Consider the following 11,076-nt stretch of genomic DNA (forward strand, 5'->3'; position numbering starts at 1 on the left):
TGGCGCAGGATAGAGCAGGGTTTAGAGCTGTTGTGCATAGGGTCGCTATGAGTCGGAAACGACTCGATGGCACATAACAACAATAACAACAACATGAAGAAATGCTCAAAATCACTGGCAATAAGCAAAATGAAATGCAAATCAAAACCACAATGAGATACCATTTTATCCCAATAGCAGTGGCAAAGGTTAATTGACAGCAAGCAATAAATGTTAGAAAAGATGTGGAGAGACAGGAACTCTCATATACTGTTGGTGGGATTGTAAAATGGTACAAACAACAGTTTGACATGTCTTCAAAACTCTGGAAGGCAGTTTGGCATGTCTTCAAAAGGCTGGACATAAAAATTCCATGTGACCCAGCAGAGTAACTATAGATAATGGAAGGAAAAGAGAGGAAGAAAATATTTTAAAGGGTGCTTAAGAAGATTAAGTATTTTAATGAAATATGCAAATACCTAAAGTTAGAAAAACAAAAGAGAAACATTTTTCAAGTTGAAAATGTTGAAGAAAAATTCAAGCCCTGAGAATATTGAAGAATTCTCCAGGAAACATTCCTATAGAATCTATAAGAGATCTGTGTATATAGTCTCCACTTATTTTTTTAAATGTATCTGCAATGAATAAATAATTTCTTGTAAAAAATTCTCACTCTATTTCCAGCGTCATTTCTGTCTCCAATGATATATTTTTCAAATACCAGTCCTTCTTCTTAGCTTCCAAATTTTGCACACAGTTGCCAAATATTTTTAATGCATCTTTATTGCATGTTCTATCACTTTTTGACTGTAAATGTTGGTAGACATTCTCAATGTCTTAATGTGTAGTTTTAAGATCTGGTGTGTATGTTTGAATAATAGTTGTCGTAACAGATCTGTTTTGAATCAGTATGTTTTCAAAACAATATGTTTTGAATCAGACGAGCATATGATCTATTATGCCAAGAATGACAAATTGAAGAGGATGGTGCATACTCTTAGTCAAAAAGAATTTTCAAGATCTATCCTGAAGCAAAATGCTGTGAATGAACTTTGCATTGCACTTCAAAGTAGATTTTGAAGTGTTCTTTTTGATTAAGTGTAGGACATTCTTCTCAATTTGTCATTCCCGGCATAATATATTGTGATTGTCTGATTAAAAATGGCCAAAGCCACTCCATTCCAGCTAATAAATGCCTAGAATATTGATCTTTACATGATCTATTTTATTTTTAACAACTTACAATTTTCTATGTTCTAATTATTGATGGTTAATAATAGGAGCTGTTTCTTCTCATGTTTTCAATGACTTAACAACTTGAGAAGACTCGTTTTCTGGCCTTGTATCAGAGAATATTCTCTTATTCATAGGATTTTGGAAGAAGACTTATAAACAAACTATGTTATGTTGATGATACAACCTTGGTTGCAGAAAATGAAGAAGACTTGAAAGACTTAATGAAAAAAGCCAACTACTAGAGCCTGAAGTATTGATTCTATCAAAACATTAAGAAAGCAAATATCCTCCCCATTGGACCAACAAGCATAAACAGAGATAAGACTGAAGCTATCAAAGATTTCCTTTCATTTGGGTCCAGAATCAACAACAAGGTCAAGAAATAAGAAGACATGTTGCCTTAGAAAAATCTACTGTCAAGAACTTCTCGAAGAGAAAACCTACAGACTGGGAACAAACATTTGGTAATATCATCTCAGACAAGAGTCTCATAACAAAAGTTTACAGAATACTCCTGGGCCTGCATAAGAAAAAGACTGATAACCCAATTACAAAATGGGCAAAAGACATAGAAAGAATTTTCACAGATGAAGATATTTGAATGGCAAGCAGACACATGAAGAAATACTCCAAAACACTGACAATAAGAAAGAAACAAATCAAAACCACAATGAGATACCATCTCACTCCAGTAAACGTGGCAAAGTTTAACAGGGAAGCAAGTAAAAAATGTTGGAGAAGATGTGGAGAGATAGGAACTCTTCTACATTTTTGATGGGATTGTAAAGTGGTACAAACATTCTGGAAGACAGTTTGGCATTCAGTATCTCAGAAACCTGAACATAGAAATTCTGTATGACCCAGCAATTCCACTGCTGGGAATGTACCCTGAAAAAATGAGAACTGAGGCACAGAGATTTGTACACCAATGTTCACAGCAGCATTATTCACAAGAACATGGAAACATCCCAAATGTTCAACCACAAATGAATGGATTGAGAAATTATGGTACATTCACACAGTGGAATATTAAGCAGCATGCAGGAGCAATGACTTTGTAAATTATTACCTAACTTGGGAGGGACTGGAGAGCATTACGCTGAGTGAACTAACTCAGTCCCACCATAAATATAGTATAAAACCATTACTGTAGAATGAGTATAAGGATCCAAGAGAGATGGGAGAGGTTGAGAGCAGAGGGATGAGGATTGGGGGTGGGGGGAGGGGATTAATCATGGGGTAGTAAAATGTGTTGGGTGGAGGGATGAGGGAAATGGAAAGAATTTGTTTTAGAAAACAATGTATTTTAACAAAAGAAAACAATGTATTTGAATTTTGTAAATAAACTAGTGGAAAATAAGAAAAGGAGAAAAAAGAGAACTTCTACAAAGTGCTAAAACACAGAAATGTCAATTTAAAGAGTAAGTTATACCTGATGCAACCCATGATATATTTAATTGTTTCACATGCATCTCAATGTTGGACAATGAATAAGGATCTCTGAAGAAGAATCGATGCCGTTAAATTGTGGTATTGGAGAAGGACTATACCATGAACTGCTAACAGATCAAATTTGTCTTAGTGGAAGTGTTAACAGAGATAATCCTTAGAGGCAAGGATGATGTACTTATCTCCCATGCTTTATACATGTTGTCAGGAGGGGACAGTCATTGAAAAAAGACATCCTGGAAAGATTCAGTATCAATTACAAAGAGGAATACCTTTTGTCTTCCTCTTTTACAGAGGTTCAATTTGCACTGAAATCTTCAGAGAGTGTCGGAATACCAACTGAGATGTTGCAACAAACAGAGTATGTTAAGAAATTAATATTTCTATATTTTTAATTTTTTTAATTTATACTAGTTTATTCACAAAATTAGAATACATTGTCTTTCAGACCAGATTCTTCCAATTCCCCTCACCCCTCCATCAAATTGTACAACCTCATGAATAATGCTCCCACCCCACACATTCCCGTCCTTCTGCTTCCACCCTCCTCCCCCTTGCATCATACTCATTCTACAAAAATGGTTTTATACAATATTTATCTTTGCAGGGCTGAGTTATTTCACTCAGCGTAATGTTCTCCAGTCCCTCCCAGGTTAGGTAATAATTTACAAAATCATTACTCCTGCGTGCTGCATAGTATTTCATTGTGTGAATGTACCATAATTTCTCAATCCATTCATTTGTGGTTGGATATCTGGGCTGTTTGCATGTTCTTGCAATGGTAATTAATGCTGCTATGAACATTGGTGTACAAATCTCTGTTTGTGCCTCATTTTCTTAGGGTATATTCCAAGCAGTGGAATTGCTGGGTCATACGGAATTTCTGCGTTTAGCTTTTTGAGGAAGTGCCAAACTGCCTTCCAGAGTGGTTGTACCATTTTACAATCCCATAAAAAATGTAGAAGAGTTCCTATCTCTCCACATCTTCTCCAACATTTTTTAACTTGCTTCCCTGTTAAAGTTTGTCACTTTTACAAGTGTGAGATGGTACCTCATTGTGGTTTTGATTTACATCTGTCTTATTGCCAGTGATTTGGAACATTTCTTCATGTGTCTGTTTGCCATTCAAATATCTTCCTCTGTGAAAATTCTTTCTATGTCTTTTGCCCCTTTTGCAATTGGATTATCAGTCTTTTTTTTGGTGGAGGCCCAGGAGTATTCTGTAAACTTGGTTATGAGGCTCTTCTCTGAGATGGAATTACCAAATGTTTGCTCCTAGTTGGTAGGTTCTCTTTTCACCCTGTTCGAATATGTTTTTGATGTGCACAGAGATTCAATCTTTAGAAGGTCTCGTTCATCAATTTTATCCTCTTCAGATTGTAAATTTCTGCATATATTTGGCAGTCACTTTTTACTGTAGACTAGGGCTTCCAAGCTTGATCCAAGCTTGTCTTTTATAAAATTTATAGTTTGGGGATATACTTCCAGGTCATATTTTCAGGGAGATCAAAAGGTAAATTGTCAAATTTATTTGGAGAGGCAAGAGATCCCAAATAAGCAAAACACTTCTGAGAAATAGAAATGTAGTGGGAGGCATGGCACTCCCCGACCTCAAAACCTACTACACAGCAGTAGTAACCAAAACAGCATGGTACTGGTAACAGGCACAGAGACCAATGGAACAAAGTTGAGGACCCAGAAATAAACTCAGCTATATATATTCAAATGATATTTGACAATTAAACCAAAGCTGTCAAATGGGGAAATGACAGCCTCATCAACTAATGGTGCTGGCAAAACTTGACTTCTACCTGTAGAAATCTGAAAAAGGATCCACATCTCACCCCATACACAAAAATCAACTCAGTGTTTCCATGTATTTTTAAAAAAGGTGTTCCCACAGAGTTGAGAAACTAATTCTCAAACAATGTAATTGCCATATAAGTAAAATTTTACTAAAATTAATAAAAAACTTTTGCAATTACTTATTGATAGGAACTATCAGTAATCCAATGCAGATTGAGAATAGAATATAAAACAAAGGCTGAATCTACTTTAAGATGAATCTTAAAGTAGAGAATAATAGAAAAATTATTTACAGTTTTTCAGATTTTATTTGGTTTTTGCTTTTGTTTTTTACTCTTCAAGAGCATTTGCCTGTGTGGATTATAATAAATTATAACTAACATTGCCAAGCATGAATATTTCAAAATATTTCATTGTGCTCTTGAGGAACCTCTACATAGGCCAAGAGGCAGTTGTTTGAACAGAACAAGAGAATGCTCCATGGTTCAAAATCTGGAAAGGTGTCCCTCAGTGTGTACCCTTTAGCCATATTTGTTGAAACGATATGTTGCGCAAATAATCTGAGATGCTATACCATAAGGACTCAACATCAGAATTAGGAAAAGACCAATTGTTGGCCTGTGATATAGAGATGATACGACCTTGCTTGCCCCGTCCTGTGTCATGCTCACAATCGCCAGCATAACAGGTTTAGGTCCTTTGGTGTAGCTAGTGTGCCCAACCATTTCACCAAGGGCATCTGGTAACTTCATTGATCTTCTCCACCAAACATGACATCCTTCTCCAGATATTGCTTCTTCTTGATGACTTAGCCAAAGCAAGTAAAGCAGACACTGTTCTGTTTGATCCATGAGGTTTTCATTGACTTAGTTTTGGAAGCGAATAGGCAGGTCTTTTCCTTTTCCTATAGATTTCTGATGGCCTAGTGGGTAAAGAGTTGTGTTACTAATCCAAAAACAGGAAGTTTGAACCCACCAATTGTTCCACAGACAAGGATCAACAACCCCCTATGCAGTTTATAGCCTCTGAAAACCCACTGGAGTGTAAGCTGTGGGTCAATACCAACTTGACTGCAATGAGAGAGAGTCTATCTTAGTTTGGAGAATATGATGAGACCTGTCCACTAGGGTGGCCCTTCCGGGGTATGAAATAGTGATGGCATAGCTTCCAACATATAGCAACACACATGTCATCATAGTAAAATGACGTGAGCAAACTAACAGATCTTACACCACATGGGTTATATATTCCTCTTTATTTGCCCAATTTCTACTTTTCTAAAATTGTAGGCATCGTTCATTTTTCCTTTTTTGAGTACTGGATATATCTGCATACCTATTGATATAAGTTTATTTTGTCCTGTGATGCCCATAAGCTATTTGGAAAATTCAATCCATTTGTAACTTGATTTAAACCTCTGCTAGGCAATCTGGCAAATAGTATAGTTTTAAGCCTTCTTACCTTTCACTAAAGAGGGAAGATTCTTCTAAAAATCTAACCCTCTAAATAAATAAATAAAATATGTGTGTGTATATATATATGTGTGTGTGTGTGTGTGTATATATATAAAATGTAAAGTCTATTTAAAGTACAGTGAATTGTGAGATTTCCAGTCTGATTGATAGGCACTATTCTTAGCCTATTTGAAGTTTGGATAGTATTCCTTCTCATTCTCCAGTTGATTTGTTGATCCTTTTAGCTATTTTGTTTTTTTAATTTTTACACATACGTATGTGGAGTATACTGGAAGGGATCCGCTGTAATTATCTCACATTGTTATAATAGAAATACTGCAAGTCATTGCAATAAGTGAGAGAGAGGGTTTCCATGTGGCAGAGGGTTCCAGAGGGAAAGACTGCACAGAGAATGAACTCTTGAAGTTTTACAGAAGGTCCCTGTTATTATTTGAATTTTAATTATGTCCTCAAAATATCTATTCTAGCTTTTATTCCTATGCTTATAATCATCCCATTTGTGAACAGGGGATTCGTGAAGAGTATCCTTTTAGTCAATCTCTCTCTCTTGTCCCACCCCTTGTGTTGCTTTCTGAGATATAAAAGATTAAACAAGCAAACTAGCAAGCGGAGATGGAGAATTGATGCCAAGTCACCTAGTGATGATCAGGAAACACAAACTCAAAGAACATGGACCTCCCCTCAGAGGTGACAGAGAAAGAGAATGCCTTCCCCTAGATGGGCACCCTGAATTCATTCACAGCATCTTAAACTGTGAGAAATGAATTTCTGTTTGTTAAAAGCATCTATTTATGGTATTCCTCTATACTATAGTTGGTTAACAGAAAAAGGAGGAATTCTGCCTCTACCTAATTCTATTTTAGTTGGGGTATACATGGCAAATTAAATTCTTTTCAGGTATTAGTGAGAAGTAAAAAACAAAACAAGATGTGTTTCAGCTACTCTTCAAGTCCACTTCTCCTGCCCTCACTTTTATCTCATTAAGGGGTGTGACCCTTTCCACTAAGATGGTCAACAGCAAGCACAATAGTGTAACATGTCACAAGATGAGCTCATTATACCACAAAGATACAGCAGGGACCAACCAATCACAGAATAACAAGGAAAAGTGTTTTATAAGCTGACTTTTACAAATTGATTTAAAAACTGGGGAGCAATTACCATTAAGTAAAATAATTTTCTGCCCTGAAGAGTGTAGGGCAAGGCAGGAGGTCCAAAGATAACCTAAGCCATCATTAGAGAAATTCAGTTATTTAGTCAATTTTACTTATTTACAGGACTAAAGATTAATGTGTTCAGATACTCACTCAGACAGTAATTAGGTTTCAAAAACATACGATAACACAATCAATCATGGCTCTCGAACATAATGGCATTAAGGCAGAGCCCTCTTTCAGCTCCAGTTATTAGCAAGTGATTGGTGAACATGTGGTTTAAGCTGAAAGGCGACCCCAGGGCTCTACTGTAAGAGGGAAGGAGACCCTTGAAAAAAGAAGAATGTATATCATTGACCCTTTGTCCTTTGTTTGGATATTATGAAATATATTTATAATGTGGAGTTCTGTAGCCAACTAAGGATTGGTGTTATTTCTAACATGTAGAAAAAAAATGCATTGATATTTCTTTTTAAATATATTTTGACTTGAGAATCTATGACCATCTCTATGCTTTTGACTCTAGTCTATGGTAGATATTGCAATTTCCTTCTAGGTTTTTTTAAAAAATTACTTTGTCATGATTTTATAAACAAAAATAACAGAGAACTTTAAAACATTCTGTGATTTCAAGGCACCACAGAAAATGCTGTAAAAGGAAAGAAAAATAGCTTTTAACTGAGTAAAAGTTTCAATCGCCTGAAATGTTCCTTCTAGTTTTGCTAATGAAACAGAAAAGTGAACTAAAGATAAGTTTCTGGTTTTGTTGTTAGCTACCCTGTGGTTAGTTATGACTCACAACTACCTTAAACACAACAGACAGTAACAGTGCACATCCCTGTGCTGTCCTCAGAATCAGAGCTATGGGGAGGGTCTTTGTTACAGCCACTCAGTCTCCTTGTTGATTTTCTTTTCTTCACTGACAGTTTTTTCTATCAAACATGATGTCCTTCTTCAGGGAGTTATTAGTCCCTCTTGAAAATATATCCGAAGTATATGAGATGGAGGTGGAACTTTGCAATCTAAGGAGCATACTGGCTAAACTTCTTCCTAGACTGGTTTGCTCATTCTTCTGGCCGTCCATGGTATTTTCAATATTCTTCACAAACATCATAATTCAAAGGTGTCGGTTTCTCCTTAGTTGTTTTTATTCCTGGCTAGCTTTCTCTCACGTAAGTTCTATTTGTTGCTGTTGTGTACCATCTAGTAAGAACTGACTCATAGCAGGTTTGCAAAGGTAGTAAATTACACAGGAGGAGATTATCCATCCTTCCTCCTCAGAGAAGCTGGCGTCTCTGCCCTACATATGTTGCTGCTGCTGTAGTTGTTGGTAGGTGCCATAGAGTCAAGTACTATTCATAGTGACTATGAACAAGAGATCTGAACCCAGTCCTGTCCTGCACCATCCTCACACTTCCTGACACACAGGAGCTCATTGCAGCAGTCACCATGTCAATCCACCTGGTTGAGGGTCTTCCTCTCCTTTGCTGACCCTCCACCCTTACCAGCATCATGTCCTTCCCCAAGGAATAGAACCTCCTAGCAACATGCCCAAAGTATGTGAGGTGAAGCTTCATCATTCTTGCCTCCCAAGAGCACTCTTGCTGCACCCTCTCCAAGACATATCTGTTCATTCTTTTGGCCCTTCTGCCAAGACTCCTTCTGAATCCAGCTTGACTTTCTGGAAATTCCTTTTTGAAGGACTGTTCCTGCCATTTTTTATTCATCTTTAGCAAGATTTTACCTGTATATGATATTAATAATATTGTTAAGTAATTTCCATATTCTGTTGGGTCATCTCTTTTTGGAATGAAAACAAATATGGAAGGTTGTAAGTACATTATTAGTCTCCCAAAAGCAGAACTCAAATATTTTCTCTCTATAAAATATATCTTTTCATTCCAAATCTTCAACTATTTCCTATTAGCAAAAACATTTTGTTCCAGGCATAGTTTTTTTTGTTTGTTTTTTTTTTTAATCTTTGTTTAGACCATTACTCCCCCAGATGAATAAAATATGATACTTTTTGAGCATTTGCCACTTCCAGTATATTTGAATATATCTACATATTTATGAACTGGACAATGAATAAGGATGACAGGAGAAAAATGATGCCTTTGAACTGTGGTGTTGGAGAAGAGAATTGAACATCCCCCAGATTGCCAAGACAATAAATACATGTCTTGGAGAAGGTGCAGTCAAAGTGCTATTTGTAGGCAAAGATTATCAAGCTTTCCCCTGCACACGTGGGCATGTTACTAGGAGGGGCTATTCCTTGGAGAGGAATATGATGCTCAGAAAGGCAGAGGTTTGGTGAAAGATAGGAAGACTCCCAATCAGATGGATTGACACTGTCACTGCTCTAATGGGCCCTAGTATGTCAGGAAATGTGAGGATGGCACAGGATAAGACAGGATTCAGCTCTGTTGTTCGCTATGGGTTGTATTCAACTTCGGGGCACCTAACAACAATAAAAACCTGAACATAGAAATACCGTAAGGCCCAACTATTCTACTGCTAGGATTATACCTCAAGCAAATTATAACTGAGGCAGAGATATGTGCACCTATGTTCATAGCAGTGTTATTAACAATAGCAAGTATATTGAAACAACCCAAATTATCATCAACAAATTAATGGATTGAGAAATTGAGGTACATTCATGACTCTTATGAGAGTGTTATTCAATATATAATCCACTCTAAACATGTGTCATTAACATTATAAACTAGAACTTACAACATAAGTTATGGAAGATCATTACATAATATTACAAAGTGAAGGATCATTACACACCATCACCAAATAAAGAATACTTACACAATACTGGGAATTATAGACTAGCTAAATGGATACATAACACGCATAAAGGATCACGATCTACTCTTTGTTCTCTTGACACCTGTAAATATCTTCTTAAATCTTTTAAAAGTATCCTCTATATAAAGACAATGATACCAAATCTGTACTTAACATGGAACTAGATTATGCACAACCAAGAATACTTTTGCCCTATTTATAGTTTATGTTTTATAAGTGGTGAGGTAAAGAAAAATTCCTAATGGTGCTTGGATGCTAACTAGATAATCCATCAGCAATTCTACAGGAGGACACACTGGCTCAGAATAGGGCAGGGTTCAGAGTTCCTGTGCGTAGGGTCGCTATGAGTCACAGTCAACTCAACACATAATAACAATATACACAGAAGTTGACAATTTTGACTCATTGAGACCCTATAAACAACAGATATAAAACTTAGCCTATCCTGCATGAATCCTAATGATTTCTGGCATGGTCCAACACGTTATTGCGGTTATAGTTGTCAATTTATCTTGTTGGAAATCTTCCTGTCTTTCTATCCATTCATGTTTTCCAACATTAAGTCTTTTTTCCAGTGACTGACCCTACTTGACCCCTGTCCAAAGCATGTGAGGCCAAATTTCACTATCTTTGTCACTAATGTGCAACCTGATTGAACTTCCTCTGGTACAGAATTGTTTGTTCATTTGGCAGTCCATGGGATATTCAATATTCTTCACTAATACCACAATTCCTCTTCTGTTACTGATATTCATTGTCCAACTTTCAGATACATAGGAAGCTATTGAAAATACCATGGCTTGGATCAAGGGCATCTTATTCTTTAACTGGTATTGTTACTCTTTTGCACTTTATGTACAACATGTCTTTTGATTTTCTCACTACTGTCCCTATGGGTACTGACTGTGGATCCAAGAAAACACTCACATATATCCTAAAACAAGGATGAAATACTCATGACAATTACAGTCCCTGTTTATACAACTTGTCATACAATACTAACTGACATTTAGAACTGTATTCTTCTGCCACTCTCTCTTGTTTCTTTTAGCTTTAAGAACCACTACTGCTGGTCAACGTTACGTACCCATGTTTCTGTCCTCAGTTTCAGGATCCCATTTATTCCCAATTAATGCCCTCGGTTTCACTTCAGACAC

The sequence above is a fragment of the Elephantulus edwardii genome, unplaced genomic scaffold (assembly GCF_000299155.1).
Source record: "Elephantulus edwardii isolate Elephantulus edwardi_28Jun2011 unplaced genomic scaffold, EleEdw1.0 scaffold00011, whole genome shotgun sequence".
NCBI lineage: Eukaryota > Metazoa > Chordata > Mammalia > Macroscelidea > Macroscelididae > Elephantulus > Elephantulus edwardii.